The 22,772-nt window shown below is 36.6% G+C and overlaps 2 long non-coding RNA genes across 3 annotated transcripts in view; both read right to left on the reverse strand.

Moving 5' to 3' along the window:
* The window catches only part of LOC147577513 (uncharacterized), a 273,639-nt gene that overhangs the window by 50,154 nt on the left and 200,713 nt on the right, over positions 1–22,772 (reverse strand). The window lies entirely within an intron of this gene.
* Positions 12,504–22,772, reverse strand: part of LOC147577514 (uncharacterized) — a 28,730-nt gene continuing 18,461 nt past the window's right edge. The window contains exon 3 of the long non-coding RNA XR_015255840.1: positions 12,504–12,732. This is a non-coding gene — a long non-coding RNA (uncharacterized LOC147577514). The remainder of the gene's footprint in view (positions 12,733–22,772) is intronic.

A 22,772-nucleotide genomic window follows, 5' to 3' on the forward strand; every position in this document is an offset into this window, starting at 1 on the left:
TGTAAATATGTATTGCTATAAACTTCCCTCTTCAAGTAGCATTTTCTGCATCCCAGTTTTAGTATGGTGTATTCTCATTTTCTTTTGTCTCAAGATTTTTTTTATGTTCTTTTTAGTTTCTACTTTGATCTATTGGTTGATTTGATCTATTGGTTCTTCTTTGATCTATTGGTTGTTCATGAATGTTGTTTAATTTTCATGTAGGCATGATTTTTTCCAGTTTGCCTCCTATTATTTATTTCTAATTTCATACCATTGTACTCAGACAAGATACATGGTATAATTAAATCTTCTTGAATTTGCTGACTTGTTTTGTAACCTGACATATGGTCTATCCCAGAAGATGTTCCATATGAACTTCAGGGGAAGAAAAAGTGTATTCTGCTATTGTCAGATAGAATGTTCTATATAATATATCTGTTAGTCCATTTTGTCTTCAGTGTTGCTCAGTGTTTAGTGATTCTCTGTCTGCATATCCATCCATTGTTGAGAATGGGTGTAAGAATCTCCAACAATTACTGTATTGCTATTTATTTCTCTTTCTAGCTCTGTTAGGTTTTGTTTTCTATACTTAGGTAATTCAAAGTTGGGCATGTAAATATTTACAATTGCTATATCTTTTGATGAATTGACTCCTTTACAATTACATAATTACCTTTGTCTTGTTTTTCCATTTTTAAAGTCTATTTTGTCTGATAAAAGTATAGATACCCTGATTTTTTGTTGTTGCTACTGTTACCATTTGCATGATATTTCTTTTTCCATCCCTTTACTCTCAGCTTATGTGTGTCTTCAAGGCTAAAGTGAGCCTTTTATATGCAGCATATCATTGAATCTTGTCCCTTTTTTTAAATTTTATATTCATTCTGTGTCTTCTAAATGGGGGAATTTGATCTTTCTACATTTGAAATGATTTTGATAAATAAAGGCTTTTGCCAATTTGTTTATTTTTTCTGGCAGTTTGGTAAACTTATTAGTCCTTGTTTCTTTGTGTGTTGTTTTAATATCTTTTCATAGTAGTATGCTCTGACTTATCATTTTCTTTTGTGTAATTAGTGTAAGTTTTTCTCTTGTAGTTACCATGAGGCTTATATAAAATCGTAAAATTATAACACCCTAAACTGATAATTTTTTTTAACTTTTTTTCCATTTTCTTTATTTTTGAAAGACAGAGAGAGACAGAGCTCAAGCAGGGGAGGGGCAGAGAGAGAGGGAGACACAAAATCTGAAGCAGGCTCCAGGCCCTGAGCTGTCGGCACAGAGCCTGACTTGGGGCTCAAACTCACAGACCATGAGATCATGACCTGAGCTGAAGTCAGACGCTTAACAGACTGAGCCATCCAGGTGCCCCATAAACTGATCGTTTAATTTCTACACCACCCCTAAATGTATTTTTCCTTCTCCTCCCCTCGCATTTCATGTTGTCGATATCACAGTTAGCATATTATTGTATCATACATCTAATAACAGATTATTGTAGTTATGGTTACATTTTACTATAATTGTTTTTTAACTTTTAAAACTAGAGTTGTGAATGACTTATGCACGACCATTACCAGATCATAGAATCTGACTTTATATTTACCATTACCAGTGAGTTTTACACTACCTCTTATGTTTTTAGGATGTTAAGTAGTGTCCTTCTTTTCCATGCAAAAAGCTACCTATAGTATAACTTGTAAGCCAAATGTAGAGGTGATCAAATCCATCACTTTTTGTCTGGGAAAGTCTTTATCTCTCTGTCATTTCTGAAGGACAGCTTTGCTCCTATATTTCACTAAACTTCAAGAGGATTATTTAGAACTCTAGAAAAGTTATGTTTAGGCTATCCTGTAAGTCTATTCAGTGTGTGATAATACAATAATATGTCTTAATTTAAAAAAATATGCTAAAAAATGCTAGCCATTATCTGAGCTTTGTGTGTGATAATTTCTGGGTGGGGCTCACAATAAACATAATGATAACTTAAAAGTTGGAAATAATGCAAAAATTACCAGAACGTGACACAGAGACACAAAATGAGCAAATACTATTGGAAAAATGGCCAATAGAGTTGCTCAAAACAGAGTTGCCACAAACCTTCAATTTGTTAAACACACACACACACACACACACACACAAATTATCTGCAAAACACAACAAAACGAGATATTCCTGAATTAGTTTCCTTTTGTGGGGTCATGTTTACCTGATTTTCTGTGCTCTTGGTTCCTCACATTGATATCTGTGAATGTGAATAATTGTCTGTTCATCCAGACTTTATAGTTTTTCTCTGGCAAAGACACCTCTTCATTAGTCAGCTCAGTTTGGATTTCTGGTTATGTCGGGTGGCAAAGTTCTTGGGCAGGTGGGGCTTGCTATCAGAATTTATTTGTGGGTAAGGCCACTGCCCAAGTTCTGAGATGAGGAATTAGAGGTGGTGCAATTGGCAGATAATAATTGGATAGGACTGCTAGCTTTGCTCTCTGGCCAAAGGAGTAGGATTGATTCCACAGTTGCCTGGATTCTCTGGTCAGGCATACGAGATGGTCAAGACCTATTATACTCAGGGACAGATCAGAATATGAGTTAACTTTTCTGCACTGGTAGGAAAGTAGAGCTTTCCCTAGGGCCTGCACAGCTTGTTGTTTGGGGAACCTGAATCAGGCAAGCGTATGCATTGATTTCCCTAGCCACACAGAGTCCCTGGTTTTGCTCTGCAGATGGGGAAAGCTCTCTGTTCAAGGCTGTTGAATGGAGCTATGTAGCTTCCCAAGTGCTCTGGCTAGGTTCCATTGTAGAGCAGGCTGAAGCCTGTCTTCAGCAATGGGCAGAGCTACGAATTAGTTTCACTGCCCAGGTGGAGAGGGAAAACCATCTCCAAGGTTGGTTAAGTTCTTTGTTTACGGTCTTGACTCAATCTGACCAGTGTCCCAAGTTACCTGGCTGAATGATGTCACTGGCTTTGCTCTGCAGATGATCAGCTATCCTCTATGCTTCTAGATTTTCTGCATAGGCTTTCTGTTGATAGGGGCTCAGCAATGGGCCTGGCTATAACTCAGCTTCCTTGCCTTATTGGGGGCAGACTAGGCTCCATGGTTGCAAGGCTTTTTGTTTGAGGACCTAAATCAAGTAGATTTATATACTCTGTGCTTCCTGGTAAGACTGTCTTGGTTTTGTAGATGAGTCAATCTGCTAGGTGGCACTCTGCCTTGAGTGCTGTGGATAGTGACCTGTTCCAACAAGATCCATGTGCTGCTTGCTGCAAGCCCCGATCCCCTTTCCATCATGATTACCAGTGAAAAAGCCTTGGAGATCCCCTCCCCAAATCCTTGTGGAGGAAAACTATATTTGGAACTCACATGTAGTGACCCATAATGCTCAAGGAAGTGGACATCCACTCTGGGCTCTTCTTTGCCATTGGAAGAACTGTGGCCTCAGGGGACCTCTTGACGTGATACTGAGCCTATGGGAGGAACACGGAGTTCAGTGTGTAGATGCTCCTCTTACCCTTCTAATGCAGTCTGTCTTGATCTCTGTGGTGCAGGGGCATGTGTCAGCATCAGTCTCATGCTCTGAGATACTCTTATGAATACTTGTCCATGGATAGGTATTAGTTGTCCTTCTTGGGTGTGAGGAGAAATGTCAGGAAAGACCTATGTCACCCTCTTGATGACATCACCCTCACAAATTCTGAATGAAAATGCTTTGTGCAGATTATGGCCTTTATTACATAATCCATAAATATACTGTTATATTTCCTTCTTTCAATTAATCAATCCTCTGCCTATAAATACACATTAAAAGAACTTGTAAATCTGTAATTGAGAACTTGCTTGTTCTGTTCAGCTGTGCATTATATGGGTTATAGAAAATTAATTTTCACTCTTCTTTTCAATAACTTTTATTTAATCCCTAGTATGGAGCGTTAGTATTAGGTTATAAGTGAATAACACACAATGACAACTACTATCATGGGAATTATAGTCCAGAGAGTTAATAAGCATTCCTACCTCACATTAAAGATTAGCAAGTAAAAGGAAGATCTAATGTTTATAAATTGTAATGAGTTTCATGAAGATGGTAAAAATTCACCAGGAAGAGAGTAAATTGACTGACAGGAATCAAAAAAATCTTTTGAAGAAAATTTATAGTAATGCCTTAGGTAAAAATTTGGGGTGGGGAATGTATTCCTGGCAAAGGAAACAAATCATTGGTGCAATTACCTGAGGTGGGAAAGGACTGGTTATATTAAAGGAAGCGTAAAAAATCCAAGATGGTTGTGGATCACCTGGGTGATTCAGCTGGCTAAGCGTCCAACTTAGGCTCAGGTCATGATCTTGCAGTTCACGAGTTCTAGCCCCACGTTCCAGCTCTGTGCTGACAGCTCAGAGCTTGGAGCCTGCTTCTGATTCTGTGTCTCCCCCTGTCTCTCTAAAAAATAAGTAAAACATTTAAAAAATTTGGGGCGCCTGGGTGGCGCAGTCGGTTGGGCGTCCGACTTCAGCCAGGTCACGATCTTGCGGTCCGTGAGTTCGAGCCCCGCGTCAGGCTCTGGGCTGATGGCTCAGAGCCTGGAGCCTGTTTCCGATTCTGTGTCTCCCTCTCTCTCTGCCCCTCCCCCGTTCATGCTCTGTCTCTCTCTGTCCCAAAAATAAATAAAAGTTGAAAAAAAAATTAAAAAAAAAAAAATTTTTTTAAAATTTAAAGAAAAATCCAGGATGGCTGTAAAACAGTCCATATAATTAATGACATAAAAAAACTAAAAAAACAAAACAGACAGTGGTGAGAATCTTCTAGGTCATGCTAGTGGGTCTGGGAATCAATTAAAGAGCAGAAATCAGAAAAAAATGAAATATTCTATAAGATTATTAAGAGTGTTACATAAATTATGGATGGGAATCCATAAATGTTGCAAATATGTTGATTGGAATAAAAGCCCAGAAATTAACAAATAGTGTAATACTAATAAAACAAACATAACATAATTAAACAATTTTAGGTATATATAATACATGTAGAAAATTATTTTGAAAATCAAAACAAATTAAGGATATACCAAATACTCAAGATAATAACCTACGTGGAAATGTAGGATGTGAAGTAAATACAAAACTTTTGGTAACATTCTAGTGCTTAATTTTGGTGTCAATAAACAGCGGTTGTGATTTTGATTTCTAAATGTCTGTTACTATTATGTATTTTAATACATCAAGCATTATTTTAAAACAGAGTGGATTGGTGGTGGAGGATGGAAGGCAAAAGTAGAGGCTAAGGAAAGTTAGGAGGCTTATTAACTTGTTCTCAACTAGATGGAGTAGGTGAGGGAGAATAATGGGTCAAGGATGGCTCCTAGGTTTCTGGTTCTACCAAAGAAGAAAGAGTGTTGCCTATTCCTGACATGGGGAAGATTAAAGGAGGGTTGAGAAAAACAAAATACTTAGTTTGGAGCCTTTTGAACTTGAGATTCTACAGCGATCTCTTAGAGGAGATGTAAAGCCAGAAGTGGGGATTGGAAATCTACACAGTAGAGACATTGTCTTATTCATTTGCTGACAACCAACCAAATGCCAAGTATAATTGTATCTCAACAATGTACAAGTCTTTTACCCATATGTTTCCTTACATGGCTACTACCCTAGCTTAGAATCTCATTACTTCTTACCTACACTAATCTCTCAAATTCCATTTAATCCATTCAAATACTGTATCTATATCATACCCTCTAAAATGCAGGAGAAATTAAATTTATTTATTTAAGAGCCAGTGTCATCTTATACTTTTCACTAATACTGCCAAATGAATGTACTTCTTGTTACCTATTATATCCTACATTTTTAATAATGTATTTTCTATTAAGCTCGAGGTTTTACAACTGTAATTCTCCCACCTTCTAAGCTAATTTTATTCACCTGTACTTTAAGCCAATGTCAAATCCCATCTTTATTATGATGTATTTTCTCATCCTCCCTAGCAGGTAAGATCTTGTTTTCTACTTTACTTCTCTTCTCCTAATTCCCCATAATCTTCATCTGTGCTTTGGTGTGCCTGAAGCTGGGTCATATTCTGCTCCATAGAAGCAGATGACAGGGATTCAGATGTATTCTTTACTTAAAAAAAAAAAAAAAAAAAAAAAAAAAAAGATCATGGTTAAGTAACTTAAGCCTTTGAGCTTCAGTTTCTTTATTTAAAAAGAAAGGGGGGGCATTCTATTATGTTCATATGAAGATGAGACAATACATAACAATAAAATATTAGATCTCAATCCTCTCTTCTCTTTGATTCATTTTTACTCTTCTACAACCTAAAATAATTCCTTGTACAAAATCTCCACCTATTAATATATGCCAACTTAAATTGAATATGTTAAAAGTTGAATTAATAATTATCTTTAATAATCCTTTTTGTTTTAAGATAGGAAATTACGGCACTACACACACACACACACACACACACACACACACACACAAACACACACACACGACCAAAGTGCACTGCTACCATGAGAATAAAGAAAAGGAATGGAAAAAAAAAAATGAAGATGGGAAAGAGCAAAGTAAAAACAACTTTCTCTTAAAATTTTAGCTTTGGGCAGGTCCTAAAGAGAACAATTTCATGGAAGAAACACCACAGCTCAAGAGCTAAAGTTACAAAATAAAACAACCTTTTTTTTAAGGTCCTATTATTGCCCTTTAAGAGATATAATTGACTGACATCAGCCTTCTAAGTACTAAAATATGTATATATTGAAAACAGAAACCACACACACATTTCATAATTTTCACAAGTATTTGAAATATATTAAAATATTTTCTAGCTACCAATTACAAAATAAAAAGCTTGCTTCTTTTTTGTTGTTGTTAATCACATAGATATTTTCAAAGTCAGCAGGAACCTCTTGATGGCAACAAAGCTTTGTAATTCATATGTGTCTATTTTTATTCCACATTTTAGCATGGTTACCACAAATGTTTCTAATTCCATATAAAGTACAAAACTATTATATAATCAGTTTGTTACCTGAAGGTCGGATTATGGCTTTGCATTTCTGTGAAGTTTTAAACTCGTGCTTCAGATGAAATATACATGCTTGGTGGAAATAATACTTAGCTGCATTTGTTGTTTACCATTTCAAAATATTGCAAAAAGCCATAGTGACTTAAATCTGCCATGGAAAGTTAAGGCACCTTACCAGAGATCAACATGCTATAAACATAGGAGGAGGAAAAGTAATAGCATTTCAAAACCCAGCACAAATTCTTGATATGTGATTGTTTTGTGGAGACAGCAAGGAGTTTCTCAACTCCACAATTAATGCTGGTGTTACTCAATTTAGGTTCAGCAACTCTCAAAGGTTTGGAAATCACATATTAGAACATGGGATGGATTTTCCCCACAAAACAATGTTATAAGTGGTAGTATTCCTTATGGCCTCTCACTCCTGAACTTAATGAAACCAAATTCTTTATATTATTATAATATTATTTTATACCCCCATGTTTCTATTTCCCATATCTGTGTCTAAGCTTAACAGAATTATGTTCAAATTCTATGCCAAATTTCCCATTTTTTTTATATGAGGGGAGCAGTGAAATAAGTTCTGGACTCAGAGATCAAGGCTAGATGCCCACTCAGTTTGGCATTTAATATTTATTGGAATTGTTTGTATGCCCATGTATTTATATTCAGTAATAAGCTTACATATATTGATATTCTTGAAATTAGTGCTATCAGTTTAAAATAGACTATATCAATTTCTCTATTAGCAGATGTTCCTTAAAAACAAAATAATAATGATGTCTGTGAGTCTAATGTTCAATAGTGTTCAATATAGCCTATTAGCCTTTCTTCAAGATTAGGTGGGAAGGATTTTTCTGAAATCTTCTGTATTTCCAAAATTTTGCCCTCTTCTTGATTACCTTAATCTTGACTTCTTCATTCAACATCTCATTTAAGAAAACATTTGGGGATAAAGGAAGATTTAGTAGAGTTCAGAGACTGATGATGTACCTTTGTTTTTCTCATATGCATGATATTGAGGGGAATCTTACATATTTTAAGTAGTTACCATATTCTGCAGTAGATAGACACATAGTCTTCTAGATCATCACATTTAATGCCACAGTTTCATGAAACCCCACCCTTTTCATGTTGTAATTTTCCATACTGGAGTTACCTTCCAGTTTCATACCTTCTGCTTCAGTTAGGCATACATTTTAACTCTTTACTCTTTGAACATAGTTTTCCCTGTATTGCTTAGTGTCATAATGTCCATAAGGAATATCACTGGATGATATTTGCCTTTGAGTCTCTTGTGCTTAACAACATATCTGACACCAAGTGATTGTTTAAAATTTTTTCTGATGCATACTCTTTAAAGACAAACATTGTTATACTATAAATTAATGATCAAACTCAAGATCACAAAAATTGTCCTTTGGTAAAACCTGCTCTGTAAATAAATGTGTATTTTTAAAAAAAGATTTTGATCAAAATCAGTAAGAAATAACAAGAACTTGTATAAAATATATATTAAGTATAATAAAAATACATTAAAAGTTCCCCAGAATTTCCAAGTGATAAAATGAACTGTCAAGAGAATCCTTCATGGTCATTAAAAAAGTGAAAACTAGAATTGAAATAACAAGCGATAATAATGAATGCAAGTGTTATAGAACTCACGTAAATACAACAGGCATACTTCACCTCTCTGCTCAAGTATTTTTACATGACCAGATTTTGCTCCAATACTTTATTTCTCTTAGTAGGCATGCTGTTAACCTATTTAGGGATCAGAGAATAGGCAATAGGAATAAAGAGTGAGTCTTCATCTTTGTAATGCTCTCAAAAGACCTTAATCAACAACTATTGATTTTAAGTCTAGTGGGAGGTCAGCCACAGTCATGTACATTTACATTAATATTTATTAAAAGTTGTAGGTGAGGTATAATAAAAATTAGATTTTCTTTTTATCTGCATTTAGATGGCAAGGAAATGATGCTGTAAAAGCACCAATAATTGATTCCAGGTATTTTCTTTACTTTATCTTGGCAGGCTTTTCAGGTGCTGACTTGTGAGTGAATTCAGAAGTGATGTTTTACACGAATCAGACCGGAGAACAGGGGGCTCCGATAGTTTTATCACAAAATCAGAATTAAGGGACAAGCAGTTATCTACATAGCAGTAGCAATGCAATCTTAAATTCTCCATAATCTGTTTTTATTTTTTTCTTCTTCTTCCATACGGGATATTAAACTTACAGAAGACTAGTAAAGGTGATAAGAGGGAACTTGGTATGACTCCACACATTTAGGAATCTTAAATAACTCAAAGATGGAGAAGTCAACTGAGAGGAGTCCATTCAAATTCAACAAAGGCTGATTTTATCTGTTGAATTGGATGTTTGCAAAATGATGTAAAGGGAAGGAAGGCAGGAAGGAAGAAAAAGAATAATGAAAGACATTTTGAATCTTTCAGTTTTTATATTTCAAATACTCTCTCCTACATTTTTAACATCTCAATATCTATAAGCTAGGTTATTGCTGGGGCAAAAGGCTGAAGTTCTATGGCAGACAGTGCTGTGTAAAAAACTGAAGGTTATCACTTGCTGGCCAAGCCCATGATGATGTTCGTTGAGTATTGTGGCAATGGAGGGGCAACCTGCAAAACCATATATCTGAAAGTTCAGATCCTTCTTATATTTTAGAGACCAGGAAGAAATTCAAACTTTGTCCCTGTCATCTCTTTGACCCACAGAGTTCACTGCAGGGAATTATTCTCGCACAAAGCAATAGGAAGTTAGAATACATGGCAGCGTAAAAAAGTACAACAGAAAGGAGACAATGCTCCTGATCAAGATAAAGTAGATGTACAGTATTCTGTAGTTTGCCTTAATATTAATTTTCATTTACATAGTTATGCTCTTCCAAAGCATTTTCACAGGTCATTGGAAATCCACAGCAGTTATCTCCAAGTTGTAGGTTGCTGAATAATATCCTATTTGTTGTGATAGGCCCTTAACACAGTGACAGTCATATTTCAAGAAACTATTGCTAGTGAGTATTCACTGATCTTTAAGGAACTTGGAAACAAAAGGTTTGGACAAAAAAGGATTTCAGGACCAGGAGGGAATAGAAACAGGGACATGGCTTGCCTTTGAGAAATCTTGAGTAGTACTAGACAGCAAATCCAACTATAGGACACGACAAAATATGAACTGATCAATATCATTATCAATCCAAAGAGGTGCAGAATGAATATTCAAACCTGGATGTCAGATATATCAGCATCAGTTACATGCCTTTAAACAATCATGCGTTTATAATAGAGACCATCCACCTGTTTAACCACATCCATTTTTCTTTTTGTATTCCTAGATACATAGCTAGACCACAATCCTAGAATCACCACTAAATAGGTGACGATAAAGTTCAATATCATTATCTTGTAGTATTATATGAACAAGAAAAAGTGTCAGTCATGTTTGAGCGGCTATATATTCTTCCTTTGTCTTCAAGAATAGCTACAATAACATTGACTTATAGTCCAAATGTACCTAGTCATCCAAATGTCAACCAGTGTGTCTCCATCACTCTAGTGTCCGTTCTGGAAAATGGTCTGATCATTTTTTATTTTACTTCCTCCTCCCCTCCATTTATCGGCTTCATTTGAATGACTTCAAATTAACATTCATTAAGTCAAATGAATGACTTTGAAATTAACACAAGAGTTTAGATTCCCCAGTTCAACCCCTGGTGTACCCTAGAATAAGACTTCCATATAACTCTTCATCTCTTATGCTTGTTGCTACTGGATACTTTGTATAAGATCCTTGTCTAGTTCTGGGACCTGGACCCTACTAAGTACTGGCCCCCTTCACTGTTAGTGCCCTGGCCAATTTTGCTTCATGAAGATACTATAGATTCTGCCACTGGGAATGTTAGAAGATGTTGTGCTTCCTCATGATGAGTCACTAAGCACACAGCACTAATAACCAGAAGTCACTAGCCGGAGTTATGAGCGCTGAAGTCTAACCCCTGCTAGGAATCAAAAACAAAAAACAAACAAACAACAAAAAAAAGTAGAGGACCTATGACATTTGTCAATATCCAGGTCAAAAAGCTTGGCACTCAGTTCAGATCATAAAGTATATTGAAAATATTGTAGTAAAAACAATGTATCAATGAAAATATTTGAAATATTTTAAAGTTACACTATATGTTTGTCTTTGCTTATTCATTTATGTTGAGAAGATACCCAGTGCAGACCAAACCTCCCTGCTTACAGCTGCAAAACTAATTCCAGATTCTACACTTTTTAACAAGTAGAGCTATGTCCGTGAAAGCCTGCATTAGTAATTTCTCAGGAATTGAGAGTATCTGAACCCAGAGCTCGAGAGGTCAATAGCTAGAGGTGAAAAAGGCTGGGACAAGTAGGCTGACAATGATTTGGGCTAAATAGCCAGTTCAGTAAATGCTTTGTTTGCAGGAATGACCAAGGCTGAGGTCCGTGGTACCATAGCTACCATCTACAGTAGGTGAGCTGAAAGAGGAGAAAAAATCCTAATTAAAAAAAAAAATCTGTGTACGGCAAGGCATTTTGAGTCTCTTCAGTGCATTATACAGATTCATGAAATGAAGTACTCTTAGTTGTTTTTTGTTGTTTTTTTTTTTTTTTTTTTTTTAACTGCAGGGGTCATGCCAAGTTCTCTCTTATCACTCTTTTTCATTCAATAACCCTCCAGGGAAGATTGCAAGACTTCAGACTTCATTTCTAATAACACATAGACAACACTCAGCTTCACATTTTCTTGCATTCAAATACCAATTTCACAAGGTTTTAATTTTCTTAGGTCTGTTTAGCACATTTAAATGCAGATATAGAGTAACAGAATTACTATAGCCTCAAATCTGTATTATTCTAACAGTATTTATTTCCTTTTAAAATAGTTAATATCTAGAGTGCCCTTGATCTTTTTTCTTTCCATTCTAAATTATTACTTCCAATCATTCCTCCATATTGTTATAGTTTCACAATTAAAAACGTTTTCAACATTAAAAATAATGTTCTAATACATGTGATACCCAAGTAAGAGTATAAAAAATGTAAAATGTATTTTGTTAACATAATCTGTAATGTGTTCTGCTTAATATGTTTTCATGAGCACTTTTAAAATTGCCACTGGAAAAAAATATAAGTAGGAAATGCTCAGTTAAAGCTATTATAGCAAAATAGTCAAAAACACTGTACAATACTAGCAAAAAATTGAATGTCTTCATGCAAACAATATTTTATACTTTGTTATTAATGAGAGCACTAATATGCTCTAAGGAAACATTAAATAGATATTCAACAAAACATTTTAGCAAAATTGGAAAGCAACAATTTTTAAATTAGTCCACAGCCGAAGCTAATACACAGCACTATATAATCTGTTTATCATTATCATGATCCATTACTGTTCATTTCTCCCTAACAAAAGGACCTCTGTATACGTAGTCTATTTTTTAAATACTGTTTTAAAAAATTGCAAAACAAAAGCATTCTGACTGAATATATATTATAATATGTAATAATTTAGGGGTACTTGGGTGGCTCAGTCAGTTAATTGTCCAACTTTGGATTAGTTCATGATCTTCTGGTTCCAGAGTTCGAGCCCTGCGTCAGGCTCTGTGCTGACAGCTTGGAGCCTGCTTCAGATTCTGTGTCTCCCTCTCTCTCTGCCCTTTCCCTGCTCAGGTTCTGTCTCTCCCTCTGTCAAAAATAAATAAACATTAAAGACAATATAAGATAGGAAATAAACTTTTCTATTACAAATTCACTCTCCAAAAGAAAGAGTATGTATATATATTCCTATATATTATCCTAAATACTTTTGTGTACACATATATGCTTGTACATGTTTGTGTGTATAAACATATCTATTGTAATCGTATTATATATCCTGTTCTACAGTGTGATTTTTTTCACTTAATGTATTACACATAAAATTATTCATGTGAGTATGTATGGACGTTGAGGACTGTTACTCTGTTTCAATGCATAATATTTTAGATATCACCTCCAATGTGTGGATTGTAAAAATTTTCTGTATTCCAAAGGTTTTTTCATTTTGTTAACTTTTTTCCATGTAGACACTTTTAAGTTTGATGTAATCTCAATGGTTGTTTTTGCTTTTGTTGTACTTTTGGTGTCCTATTCAAAAAATCACCTGGACCAATGTTGAGAAGCTTCTCTGTTTTCTTCTAGGAGTTTTATTTTAGGTGGTCTAATGTTCAAATTTTTTATCCATGTGACTTAATTTTTATGAGAAGTATTACACACAGGACCCCAATTTTATTACTTTTTTAATTTTGTGAGCAGTGTTACATAGGTGCCCAATTTTTTATTACTCTACATGTAATACTCTGCATTTATCCAGTTTTCCCAGCACCAATTATTCTTTCTTCATTAGATATTCTTGACTCCCTTCTGAAATATTCGTTGATCATATAGGAATGGTTTAATTCTAGACTTTCTACACTGTTTCACTGATCTATGTGTTTATTTTTATGTCACTGCCATACTGTGGGGGTGTTGTTGTTTTTTAGGTTTATTTATTTAGAGAGAGTGCAAATGGGGGAGGGGCAGAATGAAAGGGAGAGAATTCCAAGCAGGCTCTGCTCCAATAGCACGGAGCCCAATGTGGAGCTCCAACTCATGAACCATGAGATCATGACCCGAGCCGAAACCAAGAGCCATGCTTACCAGACTGGGCTACCAGGAACCCCAATACTGTTTCTATTACTATAGTTTTGTAGTATACTTTGAAATTGGGAAGTGGGATACTTCCAACTCTGTTCTTTCTCGGGATTGCTTTGCCTACTCAAGGTCTTTTAAGGCTCCATGAAACTTCAGGATTTTACTATTTCTGTGAAGAATGTCGTTCAAACTTTGGTAGGAATTGGATTAAATCTAGGGGTGGCTTTTTGTAGTATGGAATTTTAACTATCAATTTTTCCAATCCATGATGTTTTTACATTTGTTTTTGTTATCTTCAACTTCTTTTAGCAATCTTATAGTTTCATTGTACAGATCTTTTACTCCCTTGGTTAAATGTATTCCTATGTATTTTAGTGGGTTTGATCATATTGTAAATGACTTTTATTTTTTTATTAGTGTATACAAATGCAACTGATTTATGATTTTATATCCTGTACCTTTACTGAAATTGTTAGTTTCAACAACTTTTGATTGAATTTTTGGGATTTTTGTATGTACAAAACTATATAACCTTCAAATAATGACAGTTTTATTTATTTCCAATTTAGAGGTATTTTATTTCTTTGTCTTACTTAATTGTTCTAGCTAGGTCTTCCCAAGCTATAATGTATAAGAGTAGTGACAGTAGACATTGTGTCTTACCCCTGATCTTAGAGGAAAGCTTTCAATCTTTCTTTGTTGACTATAATGTTAGTTGAAGGTTTCATGTATATGGCCTTTGTTATCTTGAAGTATATTCTTTTTATACCCAATTTGTTGAGAGTTTATATGAAAGGATGTTATTTTGCAAATGCTTTATCTGCATCTATTGCAATCATATGATGTTTTTCTTTCATTCTATTAATGTGATGCATTGCATCAATTGATTTGCATGTGTTGAACCATCCCAGGAGTAAAACCCACTTGGTCATAACATATAATCTCTTTAGTGCATTTTTGAATTCAATTTGCTAACATTTTATTAAGAATTTCTGCTTGTATATTCATCAAGGGTATTAGTCAATATTAGTCTCTTTCTTGTAGTATTGTATCTGGATTTGTTATCAGGGTAATGCTGGCCTCATGAGCTTGGAAGTGTTCCCTTCTCTTCAGTTTTTTGGAAGCATAAGGATTAGTGAGTTTGTTTGTTTCTGAGAGAGAGAGAGAGAGCAAGCACCCAAGTCAGGGAGGAGCAGAGGAAGTGATAGAAAGAATCTTAAGCTCCATGCCCAGAGTGGAGCTGATGTGGGGCTCAATCTCATGACTGTGAGATCATAACCTGAGCCAAAATCAAGAGTTGAAGGCTTATTTGGGTAGTATTAATTCTTAAACATTTGGTAAAATTTGCAAGTGAAGCTGCCTTGTCCCGGAATTTTCTGCATTGGGAGGTTTTTGATTACTGACTCACTGTCTTTTCTTGCTACTGGTCTGTTCAGATTTTCTATTTCTCCCTGATTTATTCTTTTTTTAATTTTTATTTTTTTTACATATGAAATTTATTGTCAAATTGGTTTCCATACAACACCCAGTGCTCATCCCAAAAGGTGCCCTCCTCAATACCCATCACCCACCCTCCCCTCCTTCCCACCCACCATCAACTCTCAGTTTGTTCTCAGTTTTTAAGAGTCTCTTGTGGTTTGGCTCCCTCGCTGTCTAACCTCTTTTTTTCTTCTTCCCCTCCCCCATGGACTTCTGCCAAGTTTCTCAGGATCCACATAAGAATGAAAACATATGGTATCTGTCTTTCTCTGTATGACTTGTTTCACTTAGCATAACACTCTCCAGTTCCATCCACGTTGCTACAAAAGGCCATATTTCATTCTTTCTCATTGCCACATAGTATTCCATTGTGTATATAAACCACAATTTCTTTATCCATTCATCAGTGGATGGACATTTAGGCTCTTTCCATAATTAGGCTATTGTTGAAAGTGCTGCTATAAACATTGGGGTACAAGTGCTCCTATGCATCAGCACTCCTGTATCCCTTGAGTAAATTCCTAGCAGTGCTATTGCTGAATCATAGGGTAGGTCTATTTTTAATTTGAGGAACCTTCACACTGTTTTCCAGGGCGACCACACCAGTTTGCATTCCCACCAACAGTGCAAGAGGGTTCCCGTTTCTCCACATCCTCGCCAGCATCTATAGTCTCCTGAATTGTTCATTTTGTCCACTCTGACTGGCGTGAGGTGATATCTGAGTGTGGTTTTGATATGTATTTCCCTGATGAGGAGCAACGTTGAGCATCTTTTCATGTGCCTGTTGGCCATCTGGATGTCTTCCTTAGAGAAGTGTCTATTCATGTTTTCCTCCCATTTCTTCACTAGATTATTTGTTTTTCAGGTGTAGAGTTTGGTGAGTTCTTTATAGATTTTGGATACTAGCCCTTTGTCCGATATGTCATTTGCAAATATCTTTTCCCATTCCGTTGGCTGCCTTTTAGTTTTGTTGATTGCTTCCTTTGCTGTGCAGAAGCTTTTTTTTTTTTTATTTTAATTTTTTTTTTTTAACGTTTATTTATTTTTTTGGGACAGAGAGAGACAGAGCATGAATGGGGGAGGGGCAGAGAGAGAGGGAGACACAGAATCAGAAACAGGCTCCAGGCTCTGAGCCATCAGCCCAGAGCCCAACGCGGGGCTCGAACTCACGGACCGCGAGATCGTGACCTGGCTGAAGTCGGACGCTTAACCGACTGCGCCACCCAGGCGCCCCAATGTGCAGAAGCTTTTTATCTTCATGAGGTCCCAATAGTTCATTTTTACTTTTAATTCCCTTGCCTTTGGAGATGGTCAAGTAAGAAATTGCTGCGCTGAGGTCAGAGAGGTCTTTTCCTACTTTCTCCTCTAGGGTTTTGATGGTTTCCTGTCTCACATTCAGGTCCTTTATCCATTTTGAGTTTACTTTTGTGAATGGTGTAAGAGTGGTCTAGTTTCATTCTTCTGCATATTGCTGTCCAGTTTTCCCAGCACCATTTGTTAAAGAGACTGTCTTTTTTCCATTGGATATTCTTTCCTGCTTTGTCAAAGATTAGTTGGCCATACTTTTGTGGGTCTAGTTCTGGGGTTTCTATTCTATTCCATTGGTCTATGTGTCTGTTTTTGTTTCAATACCATGCTGTCTTGATGATGACAGCTTTGTAGTAGAGGCTAAAGTCTGGGATTGTGATGCCTCCTGCTTTGGTCTTCTTCTTCAAATTACTTTGGCTATTCGGGGCCTTTTGTGGTTCCATATGAATTTTAGGATTGCTTGTTCTAGCTTCGAGAAGAATGCTGGTGCAATTTCGATTGGAATTGTATTGAATGTGTAGATAGCTTTGGGTAGTATTGACATTTTAACAATATTTATTTTTCCAATACATGAGCACAGAATGTTTTTCCATTTCTTTGTGTCTTCTTCAGTTTCCTTCATAAGCTTTGTATAGTTTTTAGCATACAGATATTTTACATCTTTGGTTAGGTTTATTCCTAGGTATTTTATGCTCCTTGGTGCAATTGTGAATGGAATCAGTTTCTTTCTTTCTGTTGCTTCATTATTAGTTTATAAGAATGCAATTGATTTCTCTATGTTGATTTTGTATCCTCAACTTTGCTGAATTCATGTATCAGTTCTAGTAGACGTTTGGTGGAGTCTATCGGGATTTCCACGTATAATATCATGTCATCTGCAAAAAGTGAAAGCTTGACTTCATCTTTGCCAATTTTGATGCCTTTGATTTCCTTTTGTTGTCTGATTGCTGATGCTAGCACTTCCAACACTATGTTAAACAACAGTGGTGAGAGTGGACATCCCTGTCATGTTCCTGATCAGGGAGAAAGCTCTTAGTTTTTCACCATTGAAGATGATATTAGCTCTGGGCTTTTCATGAATGACTTTTATGATGTTTAAGTATGTTCCTTCTATCCCGACTTTCTCGAGGGTTTTTATTAAGAAAGAATGCTGAATTTTGTCAAATGCTTTTTCTGCATCGATTGACAGGATCATATGGTTCTTATCTTTCCTTTTATTAATGTGATGTATCGCATTGATTGATTTGTGAATGTTGAACCAGCCCTGCATCCCAGGAATGAATCCCACTTGATCATGGTGAATAATTCTTTTTATATGCTGTTGAATTCGATTTGCTAGTATCTTGTTGAGAATTTTTGCATCCATATTCATCAGGGATATTGGCCTGTAGTTCTCTTTTTTTTACTGGGTCTCTGTCTGGTTTAGGAATCAAAGTAATACTGGCTTCATAGAATGAGTCTGGAGTTTTCCTTCCCTATTTCTTGGAATAGCTTGAGAAGGATAGGTATTATCTCTGCTTTAAACGTCTGGTAGAACTCCCCTGGGAAGCCATCTGGTCCTGGACTCTTATTTGTTGGGAGATTTTTGATAACCGATTCAATTTCTTCGCTTGTTATGGGTCTGTTCAAACTTTCTATTTCTTCCTGTTTGAGTTTTGGAAGAGTGTGGGTGTTTAGGAATTTGTCCATTTCTTCCAGGTTGTCCAGTTTGTTGGCATATAATTTTTCATAGTATTCCCTGATAATTGCTTGCATTTCTGAGGGATTGGTTGTAATAATTCCATTTTCATTCATGATTTTATCTATTTGGGTCATCTCCCTTTTCTTTTTGAGAAGCCTGGCTAGAGGTTTATCAATTTTGTTTATTTTTTCAAAAAAACAACTCTTGGTTTCATTGATCTGCTCTACAGTTTTTTTAGATTGTACGTTGTTTATTTCTGCTCTGATCTTTATTATTTCTCTTCTTCTGCTGGGTTTGGGGTGTCTTTGCTGTTCTGCTTCTATTTCCTTTAGGTGTGCTGTCAGATTTTGTATTGGGGTTTTTTCTTGTTTCTTGAGCTAGGCCTGGATTGCAATGTATTTTCCAGTCAAGACTGCCTTTGCTGCATCCCAAAGCATTTGGATTGTTGTATTTTCATTTTTGTTTGTTTCCATATATTTTTTAATTTCTTCTCTAATTGTCTGGTTGACCCATTCATTCTTTAGTAGGGTGTTCTTTAACCTCCATGCTTTTGGAGGTTTTCCAGACTTTTTCCTGTGGTTGATTTCAAGCTTCATAGCATTGTGGTCTGAAAGTATGCATGGTATAATCTCAATTCTTGTATACTTATGAAGGGCTGTTTTGTGATCCAGTATGTGATCTTAGAGAAGGTTCCATGTACATTCAAGAAGAAAATATATTCTGTTGCTTTGGGATGCAGAGTTCTAAATATATCTGTCAAATCCATCTGATCCAATGTATCATTCAGGGCCCTTGTTTCTTTATTGATCCTGTGTCTAAATGATCTATCCATTATTGTAAGTGGAATATTAGAGTCCCCTGTAATGACCACATTCTTATTAATAAGGTTGCTTATGTTTGTAATTGTTTTATATACTTGGAGGCTCCTGCATTTGGCACATAGACATTTATAATTTAGCTCTTCCTGATGGATAGACCCTGTAATTATTATATAATTCCCTTCATCTCTTGTTACAGCCTTTAATTTAAAGTCTAGTTTGTCTGATATAAGTATGGCTACTCCAGCTTTCTTTTGACTTCCAGTAGCATGATAAATAATTCTCCATCCCCTCATTTTCAATCTGAAGGTGTCCTCAGGTCTAAAATGAGTCTCTTGTAGACAGCAAATAGATGGGTCTGTTTTTTTATCCATTTTGATACCCTATGTCTTTTGGTTGGAGCATTTTGTCCATTTACATTCAGTGTTATTATAGAAAGATATGGGTTTAGAGTCATTGTGATGTCTGTAGGTTTCATGCTTGTAGCGATGTCTCTGGTACTTTGTCTCACAGGATCCCCCTTAGGATCTCTTATAGGGCTGGTTTAGTGGTGACAAATTCCTTCAGTTTTTGTTTGCTTGGGAAGACCTTTATCTCTCCCTCTATTCTAAAGGACCGACTTGCTGGATAAAGGATTCTCAGCTGCATACTTTTTCTGTTCATCACATTGAAGATTTCCTGCCATTCCTTTCTGGCCTGCCAAGTTTCAATAGAGAGATTGGTCACTAGTCTTATTGGTCTCCCTTTATATGTTAGAGCATGTTTATCCCTAGCTGCTTTCATAATTTTCTCTTTAGCCTTGTATTTTTCAAGTTTCATTATGATATGTCATGCAGAAGATCGATTCAAGTTACATCTGAAGGGAGTTCTCTGTGTCTCTTGGATTTCAATGCTTTTTTCCTTCCCCAGATCAGGGTAGTTCTCAGCTATGATTTGTTCAAGTACACCTTCAGCCCCTTTCTCTCTCTCTTCCTCCTCTGGAATCCCTATTATATGGATATTAACTATGTTTCATTGCATCACTTAGTTCTCTAATTCTCCCCTCTTACTCCTTGATTTTTTTTCTCTCTTCTTTTTCCATTATTTTATCTACTAATTCACCTATTCTCTCCTCTGCCTCTTCAATCCGAGCTCTGGTCCCCTCCATTTTATTTTGCAGCTCATTTGTAGCATTTTTTAGCTCCTTCTGACTGTTTCTTAGTCCCTTGATCTCTGTAGCAATAGATTCTCTGCTGTCCTCTATACTTTTTTCAAGCCCAGTGATTAATTTTATGACTATTATTTTAAATTCATGTTCTGTTATATTGCTTAAATCATTTTTGATCAATTCTTAGCTGTCGCTACTTCTTGGAGTTTCTTTTGAGGAGAATTCTTCTTTTTCGTCATTTTGGATAGTCCCTAGAGTGGTGCAGAACTGCAGGGCTCTTCCCCTGTGCTGTTTGGAGTAACTTGTGTTGGTGCGCCGGGCCCACCACTGATGGGCCACAGTCAGACTGGTGTGTACCTTATCTTCCCCTCTCCCAGGAGCAGGACTCACTGTGGAGTGGTGTGGCCCCTGTCTGGGCTACTTGCACACTGCCAGGCTTGTGGTGCTACTTTGATGGGATCTGTCATATTAGCTGTCTGTGCACAAGGTGCACAGGGGTGGGAGGGGCAGGCTCAGCTCGCTTTGCCTTTGGTGGTCTGCGGTGGGAGGGGCCCTGCGGCACCAGGAGGGAGGAAGACCCATCGGAGGGATGGATCCACAGAAGCACAGTGTTGCGGGTTTGTGTGGTGTAAGCAAGTTCCGTGATGGGAACTGGTTCCCTTTGGGATTTCAGCTGGGGGTTGGGAGAAGGATATGGCGTTGACCAGCGCCTTTGTTCCCTCCTGAGCTGAGGTCTGTCTTCCGGGGCTCAACAACTCTCCCTCCCATTGTCCTCTAGCCCTCCCGTTCTATGAGCAGAGCTGTTGACTTATAACATTCCAGATGTTAAGTCCCACTGGCTGTCAGAACATACTCCGTCTGGCCCCTCTGCTTTTGCAAGCCAGACTCAGGGGCTCTGCCTTGCCCAGTGGGCTGCCTCTCCACCACCCCGGCTCCCTCATGCCAGTCCGCATAGTGCGCACTACCTCTCAGCCCTTTCTACCCTCTTCTGTGGGCCTCTTGTCTACGCTTGGCTCTGGAGAGTCCATTCTAATAGTCTTCTGGAGGTTTTCTGGGTTATTTAGGCAGATGTGGGTGGAATCTAAGTGATCACCAGGATGCCGCCATCTTCCTCTGTTATCCAATTTATTCTTGATAGGTAGTTTTTATAAGAATTTATCAATTTCTTCTAGACTAATTTGTTGGCTTTCATAGTAGTCTCTTATGATACCATATATTTCTGTAGTATCAGTGGTAATGGTAATATCTCATCATTTTTTTTAATGTTTACTTTGAGAGACAGAAAGAGAGAGAGTATCCCAAGCAGGCTCTGGCTGTCAGTCAGAACCCATCACAGGGCTCAATCTAAAAAACCCTGAGATCATGACCTAGGCCAAAATCAAGAGTCAGATGCTTGACCAACTGGGCCACCCAAGTGCCCTTCATCTTTCATTTCTAATTTTATTTAAGTCATCTTCTTTTTTTTTTTTCCTTAGTCTAAGTTTGTCAGTTTTGCTTAACTTTTCAAAAATCCAGCTCTTGGTTTTACCAATCCTTTCTATTGTTTCTAGTTTCTATTTCATTTATTTCTACTCTGACCTTTATTATTTCTATCATTCTAACTTTGGACTTATTTTTTCTTTTTCTAGTTCAAGTTGTAAAGTTAGGTTGTTTATTTGAGATCTTTCTAATTTCTTAATATATGCATTTAGTGCTATAAGCTTTCCTCTCAGAACTGCTTTTACAGCATCTGATAAAGTTTGATAGATTTTTCCACTTGTTTTGAGAGAATTTAGTTCTTTTAAAATATTTTAGTTCCTTTTCTTCTAACTAAATTGAATCTCCATCCACTCCTCCATGTCACTTATGCTTTCTTCCATCTGCTCTGCCCTGTTACTGATGCTTTTTATGATATTCTTCATCTTATTCTAGCTGTGGAATTTCTATTTGGTTCATTTTTATCATTTCAATCTGTTTGATAAAGAACTCATGTTCATTAATTTTATTTCAGAGTTCACTGAATTGCCTTTCTGAGTTTTCTTGAAGATCAATGAATTTCTTCATAACTATCTTGAATTATTTTATCAGATTATGATATTCCATACCTTTGAGTTTGGTTGCTGGAGAATTGCCATTTTCTTTTTGTGGCACCAAATTTGCTGGATTTTCTTTCATAGTATTTGAAGATATGTGCTTCCATTTCACATTTGAAGTAACAGACACTTTCTTTAATGTTTTAGATTTTAATTTGGATCTTAAAGTTTGAGACTATTAGAAAAAGTACTTTTGCATTCCAGAAAGTGGCACTACAGTTCATATTTGTGGTTTCTCCTACCTGAGGTGGCTCTTATGGATGCACCTAAAGCAAGCACAAGTTGCTGGTAGCAGAGTGGGGTGTAGGGAGGTGTGGGCCACACCCAGTGATCCCTGTATGGACCTCCTGCTGAAGTCCTAAAGCAGATACCAGGAAGCAAATTCCTTCAGATCCTTTTAATATTCTTGTCTGCCTCCTTCCCTTTCCTTTCTTCCTAGGCAAGAATTCCTGCCTCTGAAGTCCAGGTGCTACTGAAGAGAAACAAATCCCTCCAGCCACAACCTGCACAAATGGAACAGCCAGGCAATCACTTACCACTTTTGCTTT

This window comes from Puma concolor, chromosome C2, assembly GCF_028749965.1.
Source record: "Puma concolor isolate L17-30 chromosome C2, mPumCon1.1.hap2, whole genome shotgun sequence".
Classification (NCBI taxonomy): domain Eukaryota; kingdom Metazoa; phylum Chordata; class Mammalia; order Carnivora; family Felidae; genus Puma; species Puma concolor.